This window comes from Puma concolor, chromosome C2, assembly GCF_028749965.1.
Source record: "Puma concolor isolate L17-30 chromosome C2, mPumCon1.1.hap2, whole genome shotgun sequence".
In the NCBI taxonomy this organism is placed as follows: Eukaryota; Metazoa; Chordata; class Mammalia; order Carnivora; family Felidae; genus Puma; species Puma concolor.
The window spans coordinates 75629906-75651627 of NC_141675.1; the positions used below are offsets into that span (position 1 = coordinate 75629906).

The window sequence follows — 21722 nt, forward strand, 5'->3', positions numbered from 1 at the left end:
GAAAAATAAAGAAAAATATTTTTAATAAAAATTGAAAAAAAATAATTTTTTTCTCTTTCTGTATTCAAGTAAAAGAAAAAAAAGACAAAAGAAAATTGAATAGATGGACCAGCAAAAATAGTGGTTTTCTTGAGGGAGGGGGTAAAGAAGCGAGCAGGTAAGGCTACAGATACTGATGGGAAAGAAGCAGAAAGGAACATTGACAGGTTAAAGGTTTTTGCTGGTTGTTACATGGTGTACAACCTGATTTTGGTGGTTGTTACATGGTGTGTAACCATGCGAATATTCATTCGTCTATACAGTTGAGAATTATATATTTTACTACATGTAAATTATAACTCAGTTTAAAAAAAAAGAAACAAGGAATTAAATGGATTCAAGTTGTGAGAAAGGAAAAATATTATAAAATCTAAGAACAAAATCCATACTTATCACGTGCCCAACATGTGTCCAGCACTGATCAAAGGGGACACAAGAATGACCAAAACTGTTCTAGAGTACAGCAAAAAACAAAAAACAAAAAACAAAACAAAAAAAAAAACCTGAGATTGATAACAAAAATAGGGGCACTGAGTGGCTCAGTCAGTTAAGCATCTGACTTGCTTTCAGCTCAGGTCATGATCTCACAGTTCGTTAGTTCGAGCCCTGCATCAGGCTCTGCATTGATGGCGTGGAGCCTGCTTGGGATTCTCTCTCTCTCCCTCTCTCTCTCTCTCTCTGCCCCTTCAGTGCTCTCTCTCTCTCTCTCTCAAAATAGATTAAAAAAACAAAAATAATAATTTAGATAATGATAGCCACTGTATATTGAGCTCCTATTATTTGTGAAGCACACTTCTTTTTTATTTCACTTAATCTTATGCAGTAAATATTGCTATCTCCGTTTTACAGAAGATGAAACAGAGGCTGATAGAAATAAAATAACTTACCTGATATCACACTAGCAAAACTGTATTTCAAACTCAGAGCTCTCTGATACCAATATTCATGTTCTTAACCCCATCCCACTGCTCCCCTTCAATTTTTTCTCATAGATGATCTGCTTACATTCTTATGGCAGTTTTATTTTGTGTATTTTGCTGTGGCTAGTGTTTTTCTTTTCTTTAAACCAAATAGTCATTGAGTAATAATGTTCTATGCGAACATCTAGGGCTCATAAGCCAGGTGGAGTTGGGAAAGGCTCAGCAAATACATACAGCACATAAACACAGACTGTCCTTTGATCTATGAAATAAGCAGCTGATACCTGTGTGGCCTCCCCATCCAAACTGACAGCAAATGCCCCCACAACAAGGTTCTTCTTAGCTCCATGCAGATCAAGTGCCAGGGCCAGAGCATCTGATTAAACAGGGTGGGATCTCCTGGGAAAATACCTGTGTACATAATGGGCTGTGTCTCCAGACACAACTGTGTACAGACCTCAGTTCAGAAAGAAGAAATAATAAATCATGACAATGATTTTGAGTACAGTCCTCCCATATGATAAATATGCTAAACAACATTCAATTATATTAACCACTGTGGGATTGTTTGGTTTTGTTTTTCCACCCTATCTGATTCAACAAAAGCACCAAAACCTCAACTTAAACCAAATGCACAGGAAATGGAGTTTCTGGACAGTGTATTTCTTTAAGTAACACTTAGCTGTTTTGATCCCCATTGTTCTATTTAACACTAAGGTCCTATGATGTGCTAGACACCTGCATAAATGCTACAATATAATCCTCACAACCAGGTTGGTAATAATAGCTTCATGTTAAAGACGAGGAAATTAATCCTCAGAGATGTTTAAAAAAATAGTAATTACTTGCCCAAAGTCACACACCATGTACACAATCAAGATTCAAAGTCTTCAGACTCTGAAACCAATGCTCATGCCACAAAATTCATCCTCTCTTGGTATGGAAATATTTTAACACTATATTTCTTCATTTTCCAATATTAGTAACTCCTCTGTAACAAGTATAACTGAACTGAATTTTTAATGAGTGAAACCTGACATTTTAAACATGACTAAATATAAATATATAAGTTTAAGAGATTAGGATAAATGTGGTCTGATCCCAAAATACTGAAGCAGTTTTGTGGTGAATGTGGTATTTATTTCCCTAATTAAGCTCTGGTGTTAATATATTTTCTTATGATTTGCCTTTTTCAATAAGCTAGGTATAAAAAATTTTTTGGTTAACTGAAATTTTACCACATTACCATAAAAACTGAGTCAAATATAGGGTAACCAACTATCCCAGTGTCCTGAATAGCTTCCTGGGAACCAGGATTTCAGTGCTAAAACACAGACAGTCTCAGAAAAACCAAGATACCTTGGTAACCCTAACTCAAATGCCTAATTCCAAGCATATGACTTCCCATTGGCATACTGCCCATGGGACTTCTTACTGGAGAAAATCAAACTTCTTTTTAGGACCATTTAGGCTTGTTGGCAGTTACCCTGTGATTTTAAGTAGTTTTAGAAATTCTCTTTTGAATGGAAGTCCTCAAAGTTGTTCCTGAATGGAGTTAGAATAATTAACCTATTTTTTGAAAAGTATTATTCTAATTCAGAAGTAAAGGATTCATAATGCATTCAGCCTTACAACATTCTCTTGGCATCTATATCTGTAAAATGGCAGGCTGGCACAAGTTCATCTCAAGTATTTCTTCCAACTCTAACATTCTATGACTCTAATTCTGTATACAGTAAAACCTTGCATTGCAAGTAACTTGTTCTGCAAGTGTTCCGCAAGATGAACAAGCATTTCTAATAAGTTTTAAATTGATAAATGAGCGATGTCTTGCAATTCAAGTAGTATGTGATGCCAAATGTCACATGATCACAACTGAGCCAATGGTACTTCTCTCTCTCTCTCTCTCTCTCTCTCTCTCTCTCTCTCTCTCCTTCTCTCTCGCTGTGGGATTGTGGATGATCATCTTCCATGCTTGAATGGTCTGTCTCAGGCCATGGTGTTTGGCAGAAATCAGTGATTTTTCAGAACACTGAAAGCTGCCGACAACTGGCACTAGTGTATTTTTGTCATTTCAAAGCACCAATGGACAGTCCTTTGCTTTCCCATACAAGAATAAGCTTAGGAATGCTTTGCTTCATTCTAGGTTAGGCTGTCTGAAGATATAGACCATTTCCTCTGTTGCCTCATTGCCAGTCACATTGAATACTATATATGACAAGAGTTTGTTAATACTGTCCTATAGTCAACATCCATTAGTGATAGTGAAAGTCATCCTACACAATAACCCTCGTCTCTCTTGTCTCCCTCACACCAGCCATGAAGGTTTTCAAAAGTAAATGCAGGTTAATTTGTTTATTTTCTTTATATTTTGTATTTTCTTTATTATTTTGTGTTATACTATTGCAATCATTTTTATACGAATATTTTTGGGTTGTAGAATGAATCATCTGAGTTTCCATTATTTCTTGTGGGGAAATTTGCTTTGATATACAAGTGCTTTGGATTACAAGCATGTTTCTGTAACAAATTATGCTTGCAAACCAAGGTTTTACTGTAATAACTTCAAGTCCTTGGGTCCATGGATGTACAAATTCAGTGGATAATTTTTAGAGTTTGGAAAAGATTATGAGGTAATCTCAAATTAAGGATGGAACACATAGGGGACAATTTATTTTGATCTTTTGAATATATCAACTTCTTCATTATATCTTCCCTTTCTCCTCAAACCTAGAACCTCAACTTTTGTCATCTTTTATGTATTCTTTGATGTCTCCTCAAGAGTAGAAAGTGGCTTCCCATTTTTTCTGTAGGAAAAAACTAAGGTCTTTATTTAAAATTGGGGTGCGTGGGTGGCTCAGTTGGTTAAGTGTCTGACTTTGGCTCAGGTCATGACCTCACTGTTCATAAATTCAAACCCCACATTGGGCTCACTGCTGTCAGCATAGAGCCCACTTCAGATCTTCTGTCATCCTCTCTCTCTGCCCCTCCCCTGCTTACAATCTCTCAAAGGAAAATGAATAAATATTTATTTAAAAATATAAAAAATAAAATTAAAAAATAATTAAAATGGACTAGAGACTTCTGGGAAAGATGGTAGAGTAGGAAGACCCTAAGCTCACTGTGTCCCACAGATACAACTAGACAACACCCACATCAGTGTAAATAACCCAGAAAACAACCCAAAGTCTGGCAAAACAAACTCCACAGCTAAATGTAGAGAAGAAGCCACACTGAAGAGGGTAAGAAAGGTGGAGACACTGTTGGAAGCTGAACAGACCCCTCAGGACTGTCCACAGGAGGGAGGTTCACCTAGGGTACAGAGAGGGAAGAGGATCAGACCCTCACACCAGGCACCCAAGGCATGGGAAGCCCACATAGAAAAGATGAATCCCCATAATACTTGGCTTTGAAAAGCAGAGGGACATAATTTCACTAGTTCTTATAATCAATGGGGCTTAAGAGTTGGAACTTTAAAAATCAGAAGGCTCAACTCTGGGAGAACAGAGAGAGCAATAAGAAACTGAGTCCACATTCTTAAAGAGACAGCACAACAAACAGCCCCACTGAGATGCAGCATAGAAAAATGCCTGGAGTATACAGGAAGGAGATCTATTTACTAATCTCAGAGTATGTGCTGGAGGAGTAGGGGTCATTGAGAGACCTCTCTCAAGAACAAAAGAGCTGGTGGGCATCCTTTCCCTCCCTGCCAACCTAGATACAGAGACACTTGCCGTAAAGAGTGCAGCATCAACACTGTCTACCTAGCTCACTAACAATGCACCCCTGCCTCCACACACTTGTGTAGACACACCCCCTCCAACCCAGCCTCCATAGCAGACCTATGGACTTTGCTGGCACCATGCCCACACACTCTCCAGAGGACTACCCCCCTCCACTCATGTGACAGGTGATTTCTAAAGCGCTCGAGGTCCCCTCCCACAGCAGACCTACGCAAACCTTGCTAATATCACACACTCCAACTTGGTGTTCTCCTGTGGACCTGTGCCCTCCAATACACCCTTGGCCAAAGTGGTGCCACAAGCCTGGAAGTTTGCAAGCAGTCCCAACAGAGACCAGCACTACTCCAAAGTGATTTCTGCCCTGAAGAGAGGGGAAGATAACCATACACACAAGTCAGATTGCAGGTTTAGCAGTGGGCTGGGGGCAGACATCTGATCTTACTATAAGCCCTGCCCACTAATGAAAGCTTCTCAGTAAACAACATAGGGAAAGTACCTTGCAGTTCCATGCCACCACATCTCTGTGCAAACACCTGGTCTGACTCAACTCAAGCCCAAGATGGTCCCAGACTGGCCCACTAACAACACAGGGAACAAACCCTGCCCACAACAGGCCAAGACAGCCTTTGTGGGCAACTGGACCAAAGGTAAAAGTGACTCATTCTTAACAGTAGGGTGCACACAACACACATAGAAGATATCCTTGAAGCACCAGGTTCTGATGAATAGGGGACATTACACTGCAAAGCACTACAGGAATTCTTCTTCATAAGGCCACTACTTTCAAGAGCAGGAGACATAGCTGACTTTCCTAACACACAGAAGCAGAGTTTGACAAAATGAGGAGACAGAGGAATATGTCCTAAATGAAAGAATAGAAGAAAATCACAGCAAGAGAGCTAAATGAAACAGAGATACATAATATGTGTAATAGAGAATTAAAATGGAGGCCATAAATCTACTCACTGGACTTGAGAAAAGAGTGGAAGATCTCAGTGAGACCTTAACAAAGAGACAGAAAACATAAAACAGAACTAATCAGAGATGAAAAACTCAATAATTGAAATTAAAAATACACTAGATGGAATAAATAGTAGAGTAGAGGAAGCAGAAGAATGGATCAGCCACCTGGAGAACAGAATAATGAAAAGCAATCAAGCTGGACAGGAGAGAGAAAAAAATTAAAAATGAAAACAGACCTAAGGAACTCAGTGCCATTATCAACTGTAATAACATTCACACTGTAGGGACCTGAGAAGAGGAGAGAGAAAAGGGGACAGAAAATGTATTTGAAGAAATAATATCTGAAACCTTCCCAAATCTGGACAAGGAAACAGAAACCCAGATCTAAGAGGCACAGAGAGCCCCCAACAAAATCAATTCAAGGAGATCCATACCAAGACACACAGTAATTAAAATGGAAAAACATAATGATCAAGAGAGAATTTTAAGAGCAGCAAGAGAAAAGCAAATAGAAAACAAGGAAAGAAAAGAAAACAAGGCTATCAGCTGATTTTTCAGCAGAAACTTTGCAGGCCAGAAGGGAATAGCAGACTGTACTCAAAGTGCTGAAAGAAAAACACCTGCAGCCAAAAATATTTTATCTGGCAAGGTTATCATTCAAAATAGGAGGAAAGATAAAGAGTTTCCCAGACAAACAAAAATTAAAGGAATTCATCACCACTAAGCAAGCCCTATAAAAAAGGTTAAAGGGGATGCTTTGAATGGAAAGGGAAGATCACATGTAGGAGTAAGAAAAGTAGGAAGCACAAAAGAAAATTAAATATATCTATAAAATCTATAAAATTTATAAAATAAATCAGTCAAGGGATTCACGAAATAAAAGGATATAAAGTATGACACCTTTTACCTAAAACATGGGGGAGGGAAGGGGAGGAGTAAAGAATGGGTTCAAATTTAAGTGACCATCAACTTAATATAGACTGTTAAATGCAGAAGATGTTATAAACAAACCTAATGGTAACCACAAATCAAAAACCACAATAGATAAGTGAAAAATAAAAAGAAAGGAATCCAGGTATATCACTAAAGAAAACCAGGAAAGTGTGAGGAAAAACAGCAAGAGAAGAAAAAGGAACAGAGAAGGACTACAAAAACAACCATAAACAAGTAAAAAAAATGGCAATAAGTACATACCTATCAATAATTATTTTGAATGTAAATGGACTAAATACTCCAATCAAAAGACACAGTGTGACTGAATGGATAAAAAAGCAAGACTCATCTATATGCTGCCTACAAGAAACACATTTCAGACCTAAAGACACATGTAGATTAAAAGTGAAGAAATGGAAAGGCATTTATCATGCAAATAGAAGTGAAAAGAAAGTTAGGGTACAAATACTTACATCAGACAAAATAGACTTTAAAACAAAGACTGTCACAAGAGACAAAGAAGGACACTATATAATTATAAAGTAAACAATCCAACAAGAAGAAACAACTATTGTAAATTTACACACTCCACATGGGAACACCTAAATACATAAAGCAGCTAATAACAAACATGAAGAAAGTAATTAATATGAATACAATAATAGTAGGAGTTGTTTAATCACCCCACTTACATCAATGGATATATCGTCCATACAAAAAATCAACAAGGGAACAGTGGCTTTGAATGATGCATTGGACCAGATGAACCTAACAGATAAATTCAGGATCTTCCATACTAAAACAGCTGAATACACGTTCTTGTCAATTGCACATGGAACATTCTCTAAAATAGATCACATAGACAAAGCATAAGAGACTCTTAAAAACTGAGAACAAACTGAGGGTTGATGGGGGGTGGGAGGGAGGGATGGGTGTTGAGGAAGGCATCTTTTGGGATGAGCACTGGGTGTTGTATGGAAACCAATTTGACAATAAATTTCATATATTAAAAAAATAATAATTATAAAATAAAATAAAATAGATCACATATTAGGCCACAAATAAATTTCAACAAATTAAAAAAATTGAAGTCAATACCATTCATGTTTTCTGACCATATGCTATGAAAGTAAAAATCAACCACAAGAAAGGATCTGAAAAGAATTCAAATACAGGGAGGTCAAATAATATGCTACTAAAAAATGAATGTGTCAACCAAGAAATCAAAGAAGAAATTGAAAAACACATGAAGACAATTGAAAATAAAAATACAATGGTCCAAAATCTTTGGGATACAACAAAAATGATTCTAAAAAGAAAGTTTATAGCAATCCAGGCCTACCTCAAACAAGAGAAAAATCTCAGATAAACAACATAACCTTTCACCTAAAGAAGCTAGAAAAAGAACAGACAAAGCCCAAAACCAGTAGAAGAAAGAAAATAATAAAGATTAGAACAGAAATAAATGAAACAAATACATCACATCAATAGGAGAAAATGTTAGAACCATACGATCATTCCAATAGATGCAGAAAAAGCATTTGACAAAGTACAACACACATTCATGATAAAAACTCTCAACAAAGTAGGTTTAGAGGGAACATATCTCAACATAATAAAGGCCATATATGAAAAGCCCACAGTTAACATCATACTCAATGGGGAAAAACTGGCAGCCTTTCCTCTTCCATCAGGAACAAGACAGAGATGTCCACTCTCACCACTTTTATTCAATATAGTACTAGAAGTCCTAGCCACAGCAATCAGACAAGAAAATGAAATAAAAGGCATCCAAATTGGAAAGGAAAAAGTAAAACTTCCACTATTTGCAGATGACATGATACTATATAGAGAAAACTCTAAAATCGCCACCAAAAAACCACTAGAACTGATAAATGAATTCAATATGGCCATAGGATTACAAAATCAATATAAAAAAATCTATTGCAGTTCTATATACTAATAATGAAGTAGCATAAAAAGAAATTAAGAAAACAATCCCATTTATAATTACACCAAAAATAATAAAGTACTAGAAATAAACTTAACCAAGGAGGTAAAAGACCTATACCCTGAAAACTGTAAAACACTGATGAAAGAAACTAAAGGTGACATGAACAAATAGAAAGATATTCCATGCTCATGGACTGGAAGAATGAATATTTTTAAATTGTCTATACTACACAAAGCAATCTACACATTTAATGCAATCCCTATCAAAATACCAACAACATTTTTCACAGAACTAGAATAATACTAAAATTCATATGGAACCACAAAAGCCCCTAGACCGCCAAAGCAGTCTTGAAAAAGAAGAACAAAATTTGTGGTATCACAATCCCCAATTTCAAGATATACCAAAAAGCTATCATAATCAAAAGTATGGTACTGGCACAAAAATAGACACATAAATCAATGGAACAGAAGAGAAAATCCAGACATAAACCCACAACTATATGGTCAATTAATCTTTGACAAAGCAGGAAAGAATATCCAGTGGGAAAAGGGCAGTCTCTTCAACAAATGGTGCTGGGAAAACTGGACAGCATCATGCAAAAGAAAGAAACTGGGCCATTTTCTTACACCATACACAAAAATAAACTCAAAATGGATTAAGGACCTAAATGGGAGACCTGAAACCATAAAAATCCTAGAAGAGAGCCCAGGCAGTAACTTTTCTGACATTAGATATAGCAACATTTTTCTAGATAGGTCTCCTGAGGCAAGGGGAAAAAAAACAATATTAAACTATTGGAGGCCACATCAAAATGAAAAGTTTCTGCACAGTGAAAGAAACAATCAATGGAACTAAAATACAGCTAAATGAATGGTTCAAGATATTTGTAAATGGCATTTCTAATAAAGAGTTAGAATCCAAAATATATAAAGAACTTATACAACTCAATACCCAAAACCCCAAATAATCCAATTTATTTTATTTTTTTTAATATGAAATTTATTGTCAAATTGGTTTCCATACAACACCCAGTGCTCATCCCAACAGGTGCCCTCCTCAATACTCATCACCCACCCACCCCCCACCCCCCCATCAACCCTCAGTTTGTTCTCAGTTTTCAAGAGTCTCTTATGCTTTGGCTCCCTCCCTCTCTAACTGTTTTTTTTTTCCTTCCCCTCCCCCATGGTCTTCTGTTAAGTTTCTCAGGATCCATATAAGAGTGAAAACATATAGTATCTGTCTTTCTCTGCCTGACTTATTTCACTTAGCATAACACTCTCCAGTTCCATCCACATTGCTACAAAAGGCCATATTTCATTCTTTCTCATTGCCAAGTAGTATTTCATTGTGTATATAAACCACAATTTCTTTATCCATTCATCAGTTGATGGACATTTATGCTCTTTCCATAATTTGGCTATTGTTGAAAGTGCTGCTATAAACATTGGGGTACAAGTGCCCCTATGCATCAGCACTCCTGTATCCCTTGGGTAAATTCCTAGCAGTGCTATTGCTGGGTCATAGGGTAGGTCTATTTTTAATTTTTTGAGGAACCTCCACACTGTTTTCCAGAGCGGCTGCACCAGTTTGCATTCCCACCAACAGTGCAAGAGGGTTCCCATTTCTCCACAACCTCTCCAGCATCTATAGTCTCCTGATTTGTTCATTTTAGCCACTCTGACTGGCATGAGGTGGTATCTGAGTGTGGTTTTGATTTGTATTTCCCTGATGAGGAGCAATGTTGAACATCTTTTCATGTGCCTGTGGCCATCTGGATGTCTTCTTTAGAGAAGTGTCCATTCATGTTTTCTGCCCATTTCTTCACTGGATTATTTGTTTTTCAGGTGTGAAGTTTGGTGAGCTCTTTATAGATTTTGTATACTAGCCCTTTGTCTGGTATGTCATTTGCAAATATCTTTTCCCATTCCGTTGGCTGCCTTTTAGTTTTGTTGATTGTTCCCTTTGCAGTGCAGAAGCTTTTTATCTTGATGAGGTCCCAATAGTTCATTTTTGCTTTTAATTGGGGATGTCTTTGGGGCAAATGCCTTTTGCTTGCCTTTGGGGATATGTCAAGTAAGAAATTGCTGTGGCTGAGGTCGTCAGAGAGGTTTTTCTCCTGCTTTTTCCTCTAGGGTTTTGATGGTTTCCTGTCTCACATTCAGGTCCTTTATCCATTTTGAGTTTATTTTTGTGAATGGTGTTGGGAGACCTGGACAGCAACATGCAGAAGAATGAAACTAGACCACTTTCTTACACCATTCACAAAAATAACCAGCTTTTTAAAGGCAGAAACTATAGGAGATCTAAGGAGACAGAAATACATTTTACACAGGAGGATTCAATATACCAGTTTGAACACAAGACAGAATAGGCACCATGTCAAAAAGGTTATAGAAGACCTAACAAATATAATAAATAAGTAAGATCTAAGGGATATGTGTTGAACTTAATATCCTGGTAATAGAGGATTTGTCTTCCTCGCAAGCACACATGAAACATCACAAAAATTGATCATGATATGGACCACAAAAAAAAAAAAAACCTAAAAATTTAAAAACCTTCTATTAAACAACTCTTTAGTAGGAGGGAATATAAAATACAGTTACAGAATTTCTAAAATATAGTGATAATAAAAATACTACATATCAGAATCTATGGAATATATTTAAAGCAGTGATCAGAGAAAATTCATAACCTTAAACATTTATATCAATAAAATGAAAGAAAGAAAATAAATTTAATTTTCAACTCAAAAATGAGAAAAAATAAAGAAAAACCAAAAAAAAAAAAAAGCACAAGGAAGAAGGTATTAAAGATAAAGACAGAATGAAAAAGGTAGAGAAAAAGAAAGCAATAGATCTAACTAATAAATCAGAATCCCATTTTTTAATTAACAAAATAAATAAGCTATTAGCTAACTTAATCAAGGGCAAGGAAAGGACAAAGAACAGTTATACAAACTAAGAAACAGCAAAAGAAAAATAACCACTGAAACACCGGAAACTTAAAATCTTCAAGAAACTTTGCATATACCTCTATGCAAATAAACTCAGAGACCAAGGCATAAATAATTTCCTAGGAAAATATAATTTACCAAAATTGATCTCATTAGAAATACAAAGTTTAAACAGACCAATTTCCATAGAGGAAATAGAGAAAGTTATCAAGGCCCAGATCCACAGAGGAATTTCAGAAGGGAATTCAAATCATCATTGACCATAAAGTCCCAATGCCACAAAAATTGTTTCAGAGCATAAAAACTGAAAGAAAACTTCAAAAGACTACTTATGAAGCAAGAATGACATTAATACCTACACCTAATAAAAACAGTACAAAAATAAAATCACCAGTTAACAGACATAATGGTAGAGAGATCTCATTTATAATGGCAATAAATGATGAAATACTTAGGAGTAAACTTAACAATAAATGTACAAACCTATGTCAGGAAGTTTTTAAACACTCCTAAAGACACAAAAGTAGATTCTAACAAATGGAAAGACTTTTCATGCTCTTGATGAGATTATTTTAACACCATAAATATATCACTTTTCCCTAAGTTACTTTATAAATTTAACAAAGTCCCAATGAAAAGACCAGCAAGCTTTTTTTTTTTTTTTAATTTTTCAATGGAGCAAGATGCATACAAAGAAAACAAGAACAGTTGGGAAAAAATGAAAAAAGTAAGTAAAGCTTAAGGGGCCTGGAGGGGAAAGGGAATTAATCCTACCAGATGCTAACCATACTTAAATTCTCTATAATTAAAATAGTGTGTAACTCACTTATGAATAGACAGACCAATTAACTCTCAAATCACTGAGGCAAAGATGAACTCTTAAAATTATTGGTGCTGGAATAACTGAACATCCATTTGGAAAAAGATAAACTTATATCTATATTTCATATCACACACAAAAATAAACACCAAGTGCATCAAAGCTGACTGTAAAAAAGGAAATATTTATTACAAGAAAGCATGGGTGAATTCCCCTATCACCTAGGTATAGGAAAGTTTTCTGACAATGATTCAAAATCCAGATGCAATAGAAGAAACATTGATGCATCTGATGATATAAAAATTTTGCATGGCCAAAAACATCCTAAGCAAAGTGAAAGGACAATAAAAAGTGAGAGAAAATATATGCAGCATACATCACAGATAAAGGGCTAATATCCTTAATCCATAAAGAATTCTTAAAAATGAAGAGGAAGATAAAGGTAAAAAAAAAAAAAAAAGAAAAAAAACACCTCAATGGAAAAAAGAGCAAAGACATTAATAGACTATGTATACATATAAAATGTGGGGCCCTTGGCTGACTCAGTCAGTGGAGCATGTGACTCTTGATATTGGGGTTATGAGTTCCAGCCCTATGTTGGGCATAGAGATTATATTTTAAAAATGTCAAGTGATAAAAGATGAAGAATATGAAAGAAAAGTTAAAGACACAGAAAAGAAATTCAGAAGATACAATATCCCTCTAATTTGAGTTCCAGAAGCTAGAAAACAGACTTGGAGGGAAAATATAATTAAAAAAAAAAAAACAGAAAAATAAAGAAAAAATTCTAAGCCTAAGACAGACTTGAACCTCCAGTTCTAAGGTCCATTAGAATGAAAGAAAAAGTATGAAATTTCAAACCTACAAAACCTAAAGAAAAAAAAAACCCAAAAGCTTCCTACGTTACAAAAGAAACAGCTTACCTATGAAGGAATGAGACTCAGATGTGAGACAGAACAGCATTCTTATTACTAAACACTGGCTGCTAGAAATCAATGCATCAATGCTATTTTACATAAAAAAAATTCCATATTCAGACAAACTGCCAATCAAGTGTGAGGACAAAGTGCAGCCATTTTTTTGACATTTAAAATCTTGTACATTTCTACTGGCACAAGAATAGACACTCAGATCAATGGAACAGAATAGAGAACCCAGAAATGGACCCACAAACGGATGACCAACTAATCTTTGTCAAAGCAGGAAAGAATGTCCAATGGAATAAAGACAGTCTCTTCAGCAAGTGGTGGTAGGAAAACTGGACAGCGACATGCAGAAAAATAAACCTGGACCACTTGCTTACACCAGACACAAAAATAAACTCAAAATGGATGAAGACCTAAATGTAAGGCAGGAAGCCATCAAAATCCTTGAAGAGAAAGCAGACAAAAACCTCTTTGACCTTGACCTTGGCAGCAACTTCTTATTCAACATGTCTCCAGAGGCAAGGGAAACAAAAGCAAACATGAACTATTGGGACCTCATCAAAGTAAAAAGCTTCTGCACAGTGAAAGGAACAATCAGCAAAACTAAAAGGCAACCAATGGAATGGGAGAATATATTTGCAAACAACATATCAGATAAAGGGTTATTATCCAAAATCTATAAATATCTTATCAAACTCAATACCCAAAAAACAAATAATCCAGTGAAGAATTGGGCAAAAGACATGAATAGACACTTCTCCAAAGAAGTTTCTGACTTCTTTGGAGTGTCCAGATGGCCGACACATGAAAAAATTCTCAACATCACTCATCATCATGGAAATACAAATCAAAACCACAATGAGACACTACCTCACACCTGTCAGATGGCTAACATTAATAACTCAGGCCACAACAGATGTTGGCGAGGATGTGGAGAAAGAGGATCTCTTTTGCACTGCTGGTGGGAATGCAAACTGGTGCAGCCACTCTGGAAAACAGTATGGAGATTCCTCAAAAAATTAAAACTAGAAATACCCTATGACCCAGAAATTACACTACTAGGTATTTATCCAATGGATACAGGTATGCTGTTTTGAAGGGGCACATGCCCCCAATGTTTATAGCAGCACTATCAACAATAGCCAAAGTATGGAAAGAGCCCAAATGTCCATCAGTGGAAGGATGGATAAAGATGTGGTATATATACACAATGGAGTATTACTCGGCAATCAAAAAGAATGAAATCTTGCCATTTGCAACTATGTGGATGGAACTAGAGGGTATTATGCTAAGGGAAATTAGAGAAAGACAAATATCATATGACTTCACTCATATGAGGACTTTAAGAGACAAAACAGATGAACATAAGGGAAGGGAAGCAAAAATAATATAAAACCAGGGAAGGGGACAAAAACATAAGAGACTCTTAAATATGGAGAACATACAAAGGATTACTGGAGGGGTTGTGGGAGGGGGGATGGGCTAAATGGGTAAGGGGCATTAAGGAATCTACTCCTGAAATCATTGTTGCACTATATGCTAACTAACTTGGATGTAAATTGAAAAAATAAATTAAATTAAAATTAAAAAATTAAATTAAAAAAATTAAATCTTGGGGCGCCTGGGTGGCGCAGTCGGTTAAGCGTCCGACTTCAGCCAGGTCACGATCTCGTGGTCCGTGAGTTCGAGCCCCGCGTCGGGCTCTGGGCTGATGGCTCGGAGCCTGGAGCCTGTTTCCGATTCTGTGTCTCCCTCTCTCTCTGCCCCTCCCCCGTTCATCCTCTGTCTCTCTCTGTCCCAAAAATAAATAAACAAAAAAAAAAAAAAAAAAATTAAATCTTGTGCATTTCACTTACCATACACCTTTTCTGAAAAAGAAACAACTTGAAAGTTTTCCAATGAAAATGAAATCACTATGCTGTACACCTGAAACTAATATAACATTGTGTGTCACATATACTTCAATTAAAAATTTTTTTAATTTTTTTAATGTTTATTTATTTTTGAGAGAGAGAGACAGACAGAGTGTGAGTGGAGGAGAAGCAGACAGAGAGAGGGAGACAAAATCTGAAGCAGGTTCCAGGCTCTGAGCTGTCTGCACAGAGCCCAAGAAGGGGCTGAGATCATGACCTGAGCCGAAGTCAGACAGTTAAACAACTGAGCCACCCAAACAATCCCCCACAAAAAATTTTTTTAAATAAAAAAGAAGGAACAATCTTTCCAGAGATATGATAAAAAGCAATCCCAGGTTGACATCTGGCAACAGGTTCAGATAACAGCAATTATAAGGGTAGGCCAGCGGGCCTCAAAAAAAGTCTTCATGAAAAAAATATATGTATTACATAAATTCTACAACAAAGAATCTGGAAGATATTAATAATGCAATATAGATATATGCTACTGTATAAACAAGAAAAAAAGACAATTAGAAATGCCAAGGGAGGGGTGTCTGAGTGCCTCAGTGGGTTAAGCTTCCAACTCTTGGTTTCCACTCAGGTCATGATCTCGGTTCCTGGGCCCAAGCCCCATGTCAGGCTCTTCACTAGCAATCCAGAGTCTACTTGGGATACTCTCTCCCTCTCTCTCTGTCCCTCCCCCTCTCTCTGTCCCTCTCTCTGTGCACACATGCACGTGCACATGCTCTCTCAAAGTAAGTCGCACACACATGCACGTGCACACGCTCTCTCTCTCAAAATAAATAAATAAACTTAAAAAAAAAAAAGCAAAAGAAATGCAAGGGAAAAGGTAAAAAAAAAAAAAAAAAGACATTGCCTGAGTCTGAAATGAATTAAACTGTGGCATGGATTTTTAGAAAAGAAAGCCTATTTACCTTAACATGTGTAGCACTCCTTTGAGTGACACAGGTTTAATGACATAGAATTACATTTCTTACTCTAGAGGTATGAACATATTACATGTATAAATGCATTTTACTGATTTCTGTGTATAGAATCAACTAGAGTCAAAGAAAAACCCACATATAGTAAAAATGTAAAATACATTATAAGTCTTACCAACTGAAAGAAAGTGGTATATAGGTAGAAGAACTTCAAAGATGAGAGACAGAAAAAAGATGGAAATATATGGTAAAAAAGTCAACAGATATTATCTAAGGTTGCTGCATCACCAGATAGAATTAACTGTGTTATTTAAATTTATCATGGTAACCATTGTATGATCTAAAAATAATAATGTAACTAACAAAAATTGGGGGATGAAAGGGAGCAAGGACAGAGAAGCATCATAAATATGCAAAATTCACTTTTCATAGCAAAGAACCACAAGATATTGTCTAAAGGTGATAATCAAAAAATAAAAACAAATATGTAAATTAGCACCATGGACATCACCACCATAATATTATCTAAAAGTTTCGCATTATGGTTGGTGTAAATAGCACCAAGCCAGGAGCCAAGAAATCTAAGTCCTAAGCTTTACTTTTCACTAGCTATGTATAGTTCTCAAACTGTGATCCTCAGACCAGCAGTGGTAGCATCTCCTGAAAACTTGTTAGAAATCCAAATTATGTGGCCTCATCCAAACCTACTGAATCAGAAACTTGGAGTGTGACCAGCAATCTGTGTTTTAGCAAGTCCCCCAAATTCTGCTGTATGCTAATGTCTGGGAACAACTAATCTAGACCAGGAGCCAACAAACTGCAGTCCATGTGTCAAATCCACTCCACACCCATTTTATAAATAAAGTTTTATTGCAACACAGCCACACTCATTGGTTTATATATTATCTATATTTGCTTTCCAGCAAAAACAGCTGAGCTCAGTCACTGAGGCAGAGATCATATGGCCTGCAAAACCTACAATATTTACTCTCTGGTCCTTTACAGAAAAAGTTTGATGGCCTTCAACCTAGAATATTCTGACTGATAATACTGAGTGCACATCATTACTAAATGCAATTCAATGTTTACCATCCCAGTGAAGTTGTATAGATTATTCAATCAGAAAGGTACTTGTGCTAATAATGTCTAGAGTCTTTTAATAATATTTTAATAAGGTATTTTTAATAAGGTATTATAGAGTAACTGAATCCTCCTACCCCATCATTCTCAGGACCCCTTAAACTAGTAAGTAATAAATAGTAAAGAACCATGTAATAATTGGTAAATCAATAAATAGTATAAAAAATAAAATAAACAGCAAAAGTCAACACGCTCTGTGGCTCACAGAGTTTTAGGAAACATTACTGACCACATAATGACTTGTAGAGGGCATGATGAGCTGCTTGCTCTCCACCAAAAGCTTGGTTTTTAAAAAGCAACATTCAGGGGTGCCTGGGTAGCTCAGTCAGTTAAGTGTCCAACTCTTAGTTTCAGCTCAGGTCATGATCTCACGGTTCGTGAGTTTGAGCCCCAAGTCGGGCTCTGTGCTGACAGTGTAGAACTTGCTTGGAATTCTCTCTCTAGCCCCCCACCCCCTGTCTCTTTCTCTCAAAATAAATAAATAAGCTTAAAAAAAAAAAGCAGCATTCATATTTTAAAGTTAATACCACACCCAACATCTTGCCCAATTTCATCTCAATTCTTCAGACCACCCCATCACCAAAACAACCCACATCACATAATAAATAGATGAGTCTATTTGTTAGACTGTGGCAATTATCTTCTTTATAACTGATAATACCACTGAATAAGGCCAAATTCCAGATATTTACAACCATTAGCACCCATAAATTCAAGCAAGAGGCTGTGCTTTGAATGTCTAAAGAAATCTAAATTGAACATATCGGAAAAGGGAAAGTAGGCTCCTATCTGAAAAGGACAGGTGACACAATGCAGGATAGTTAAGATATTCTAAAGCAAATGAACAAAGAAAAGCCATTATGCACACACTAGCTCATCCTACTGGTGAGAAATACTGTCAGACTCCTAGTCTTACACAGAGAAGGACAAGAATCTAACATATTAAATGTTTTTCTGCCCTCTAAAATAATTCATTCAAATTATCTTGGCCTATAAGACTTACTTGCCAGTGTTACCATTTATTCACAACAAATCCATGGGGTGCTCTCCAATTTCAAGTCTTGGCTGGCTGTCTAAGGTCTGGTCTCTCAAGGCATCCTTTCTGAGGGCTCTGAAGCAAATCCACCCACCCTGGGCAATGCAACAGGCCAACAAGACTCCCCATCCTGGACCTCTATCCTTAGAAGTCAAAGAAATGATTCCATCTCCCTGACTCTGAGGAGCAATGCCACAGCCAGCCCAAGAAATAACATACCTCACCCTTGCCACTCAATCAAAGCAGATCTTTTCCAATTAATGCTATTCAAAGCCATTTAAAAACAGGTGCTTTTCTATTGCCTCCATAAGTAAGAGGCCCAGAATGAACTAACTTCATTGGTGGGGCTAGTTTCTAAAGCTGACAAATTGTTATATTCATTCAGTGTTTTCATTTATTTATTGTTTGTTTGTTTGTTTCTTTGTTTAGAGGGGAAAGGGGCAGAGGGAGAAAGAGCAAATCTCAAGCAGGCTCCATGCCCAGCTCAGTGTGGAGCCTCACACAGGGCTGAATCCCACAATGCTGGAGTCATGACCCAAGCTGAAATCAAGAGTCAGATGCTTAACTGGTTAAGCCATCCAGGCGCCCCATTCAGTCTTTTAATACAAAAGAGAAACTCTCATTATAATTCACGAGGCAAATAGTTGCAATGTCCTTCTCCCCTCCTTTCCTAAAGTAGAAATGCCAGACAGCATTCTATCAGACAGCATATCATAAATGAGGATCTGACTCATCTCAAAGACTATTAATCAGAATTTATGGGAGGAAAATGGACTGGACATAGGAGAATTCTTCAAACTTAAACAGGTCTCTCAACAAATTCATTATAGAAAAGGTCCTTTAGAAATAGTAAATAATCAGGGATGCCTGGGTGGCTCAGTTGGTTAAGCATCCGACTTTGGCTCAGGTCATGATCTCACAGTTCATGAGTTTGAGCCCCACTTTGGGCTCTGTGGTGACAGCTGGGAGCCTGGAGCCTACTTTGGATTCTGTGTCTCCTCTTTCTCAAAAATAAATAAACATTTTTAATAAATTTAAGAAATAGTAAATAATCATAAAATTCACCACTGTTCTGAAACGTGACTCTCGTACTATCTAATAAATACTTTCTCCAATCCCTTTCTTTTTTTTTTTATTCTTTTTTTGTTAATGTTTATTTTTGAGAGAGAGTCTAAGTGGGCAAGGGGTAGAGAGAGAGGGAGACAAAGAATTCAAAGCAGTCTCCAGGCTCGGAGCTGTCAGCACAGAGCCTGACGCGGGTCTTAAACTCACAAACTGCGAGATCATGACCTGAACCAAAGTCAGAGGCTTAATGGACTGAACCACCCAGGCACCCCCCAATCCTTTACAAATAATGAACTCAGAATTGGACTAAAACAAAGAAACTAAATAGAGTAATTCAGTAATAAAAATCCATGCTGAGTTATACAAATATTGATTTTGAGAAAAACAACTGTGATCTAAAAATAGCTGACCTTCTCAGAGGTTCAGAATGTTTTTACTCATGCCTTTTCAAACTGCTTGGCTACAATCTGTAGCCACAGGAAACATGTTTTAAGTGACAATATCTTACATAAGTAATACCTCTGAGAAACTGACTCCTAGGTTTATCCTGCTACTGTTATAAGATAGATTCTGAAAACCCTTAGTAGTATAAATACATAGCAGATGGTACCTGATAGGCTAAAGTGAGCCCTCAGCTGTTATTGGAAACATAATGGTGATGTGGCAATGATACTTTTTATATTTTATATATATTTTAATACCATGAGATCCATGTGGGAAGATTTATAATTCAATGGTTATGTATTACATATAATTCACAAAGATACCCCAGAGTCAGGGAAGCTCAGGAAATAGAATTTTTGGCTTTTATTGCATTTAGAGAGAAGAAATACAGAACTATGAAGGCAAAAGTAGAAGACCGGGTGCTGCTCTCGTTCTGTCTTTTAACTTCCCCACATGCCCCAGTACTGCATCTTATCCAAAAGCTAAGCCTGAGTCTGCATTTTCTTCCTCACACCTCAAATGTTCCTTCCCTTTTACCACAGTGTCTCCCTATCAGCACCTAGCACAGTGAGTTTCACCCTTGGCTGCACACTGGGGTCACCTGAGTTGCTTCCAGCACTACTGGAGCTCAAGTCACACCTTGAAAAATTCTGATTTTAGTCTGGTCTGGACGTCAGGATATTTTAAAACTCCCCAAGTGATGCTAATGTGCAGCTAAGATGGGAACCACATCCTAGCATACTTTTGGAAAGGAAGAGCCAGGCAAAGTAATGAAATAAAACAAGATGAGACAATGAAAACCAAAATGGGGGCTCAATCCCACATGCCCAGACAAGCAGTAAGATCTGTCTGGTAGTACAGTTCCTAAAGCCGTTAGTTTCTCACTCTCCCCCTCCCCCATCCCAGTTGGCCCCAACGCCTGTCCTTTCTGTCCATCCCTTTCTACCCAGTCCTCCTGTCAACACGCTAGCTCACACCCTTTCACTTTGCGCCCATCCGAGTCTAGAAGCCCTTAATCAGTCTCCTGCATCCTTTTCTTGGCTCCATCTGATCCACTCTGCACACCACCACCAGATTAATCTGGTTGTCATTCCCCACCTCAAAACCTCCAGCCACCTCTTCCTGCCCATTATGTCTAAACTACTCAACTTGGTGGGAAAGGCCTTGCCTAGTCTGTTTCCAGATGTCTTTCCAGCTCTCGTTTCTCACTACTGAAAAGGAGCCTCACTCTGTTCTGATCAACTTGGATAGCCAAAGTTCCCCTAACATACTCTTTTTAAGACTTCGAAAACCAGGGGGGGTTGGATAGAAGTCAAATATTTTGCCCAGATCACACAGCTAGTGAGCAGTAGAATGTGGATTGCGTTCCAGATTTGGGCTGTGTCCAGAGCTCTTAAACACCACCTTATTCTCTCTTTCTGGAATGTTGCCTTGCATATCTACCTGTGGAAATCCTACCTATGTTTTCACCTTCATTCCTAAAGCTTTCCTTGTTTTTCCTGTCTGAAGTGACTTTTCTCTCTTCTGATCTTCTATAATACTTTGTTGGCATATTTCACAAGCTATCATGACAAGAGAGTCATGTGATGAGCTTCCTGAGGTTCAAGACATTGTCTTCTGGCCTTGTTGGTCCTTTATAGCACCTAATAACACCAACCACACTGTTGGCACTCAGCAAAGATCTAGTGAAGAATGAGCTGCCGTGGGAAGCTTTCTTCACTCACCCAATCCAGCCACAATGAGAGGTCCTTATTAATTTCAGGAACAGAGATATCCTTTCCCCACCCTGCATATCCTGCCATCCTCCTCTTCTAGTACATCAATTCTTGTTCTGTGTCATGAGCCCTCTATCAACTGCCTATAAAACATTTTGCAACCTGGGAAGGGCTCTGTTGCCTGGTTACCACTGTAAGACTTAGGAAGATGCATATTGTGAAAATA

General features: G+C 37.2%; 1 protein-coding gene across 4 annotated transcripts in view; it reads right to left on the minus strand.

Annotated features, from left to right (window-relative positions):
* MCF2L2 (MCF.2 cell line derived transforming sequence-like 2) overlaps positions 1-21722 on the minus strand; it is a 267461-nt gene that overhangs the window by 192606 nt on the left and 53133 nt on the right. Inside the window, exon 2 of one of the 4 annotated variants that reach the window (XM_086674821.1) lies at positions 14128-14245. The exons of the other annotated variants lie outside the window; for them this stretch is intronic. The gene's annotated coding sequence lies outside the window, so the exon portion shown is untranslated. The remainder of the gene's footprint in view (positions 1-14127; positions 14246-21722) is intronic. 4 annotated transcript variants of the gene reach the window in all.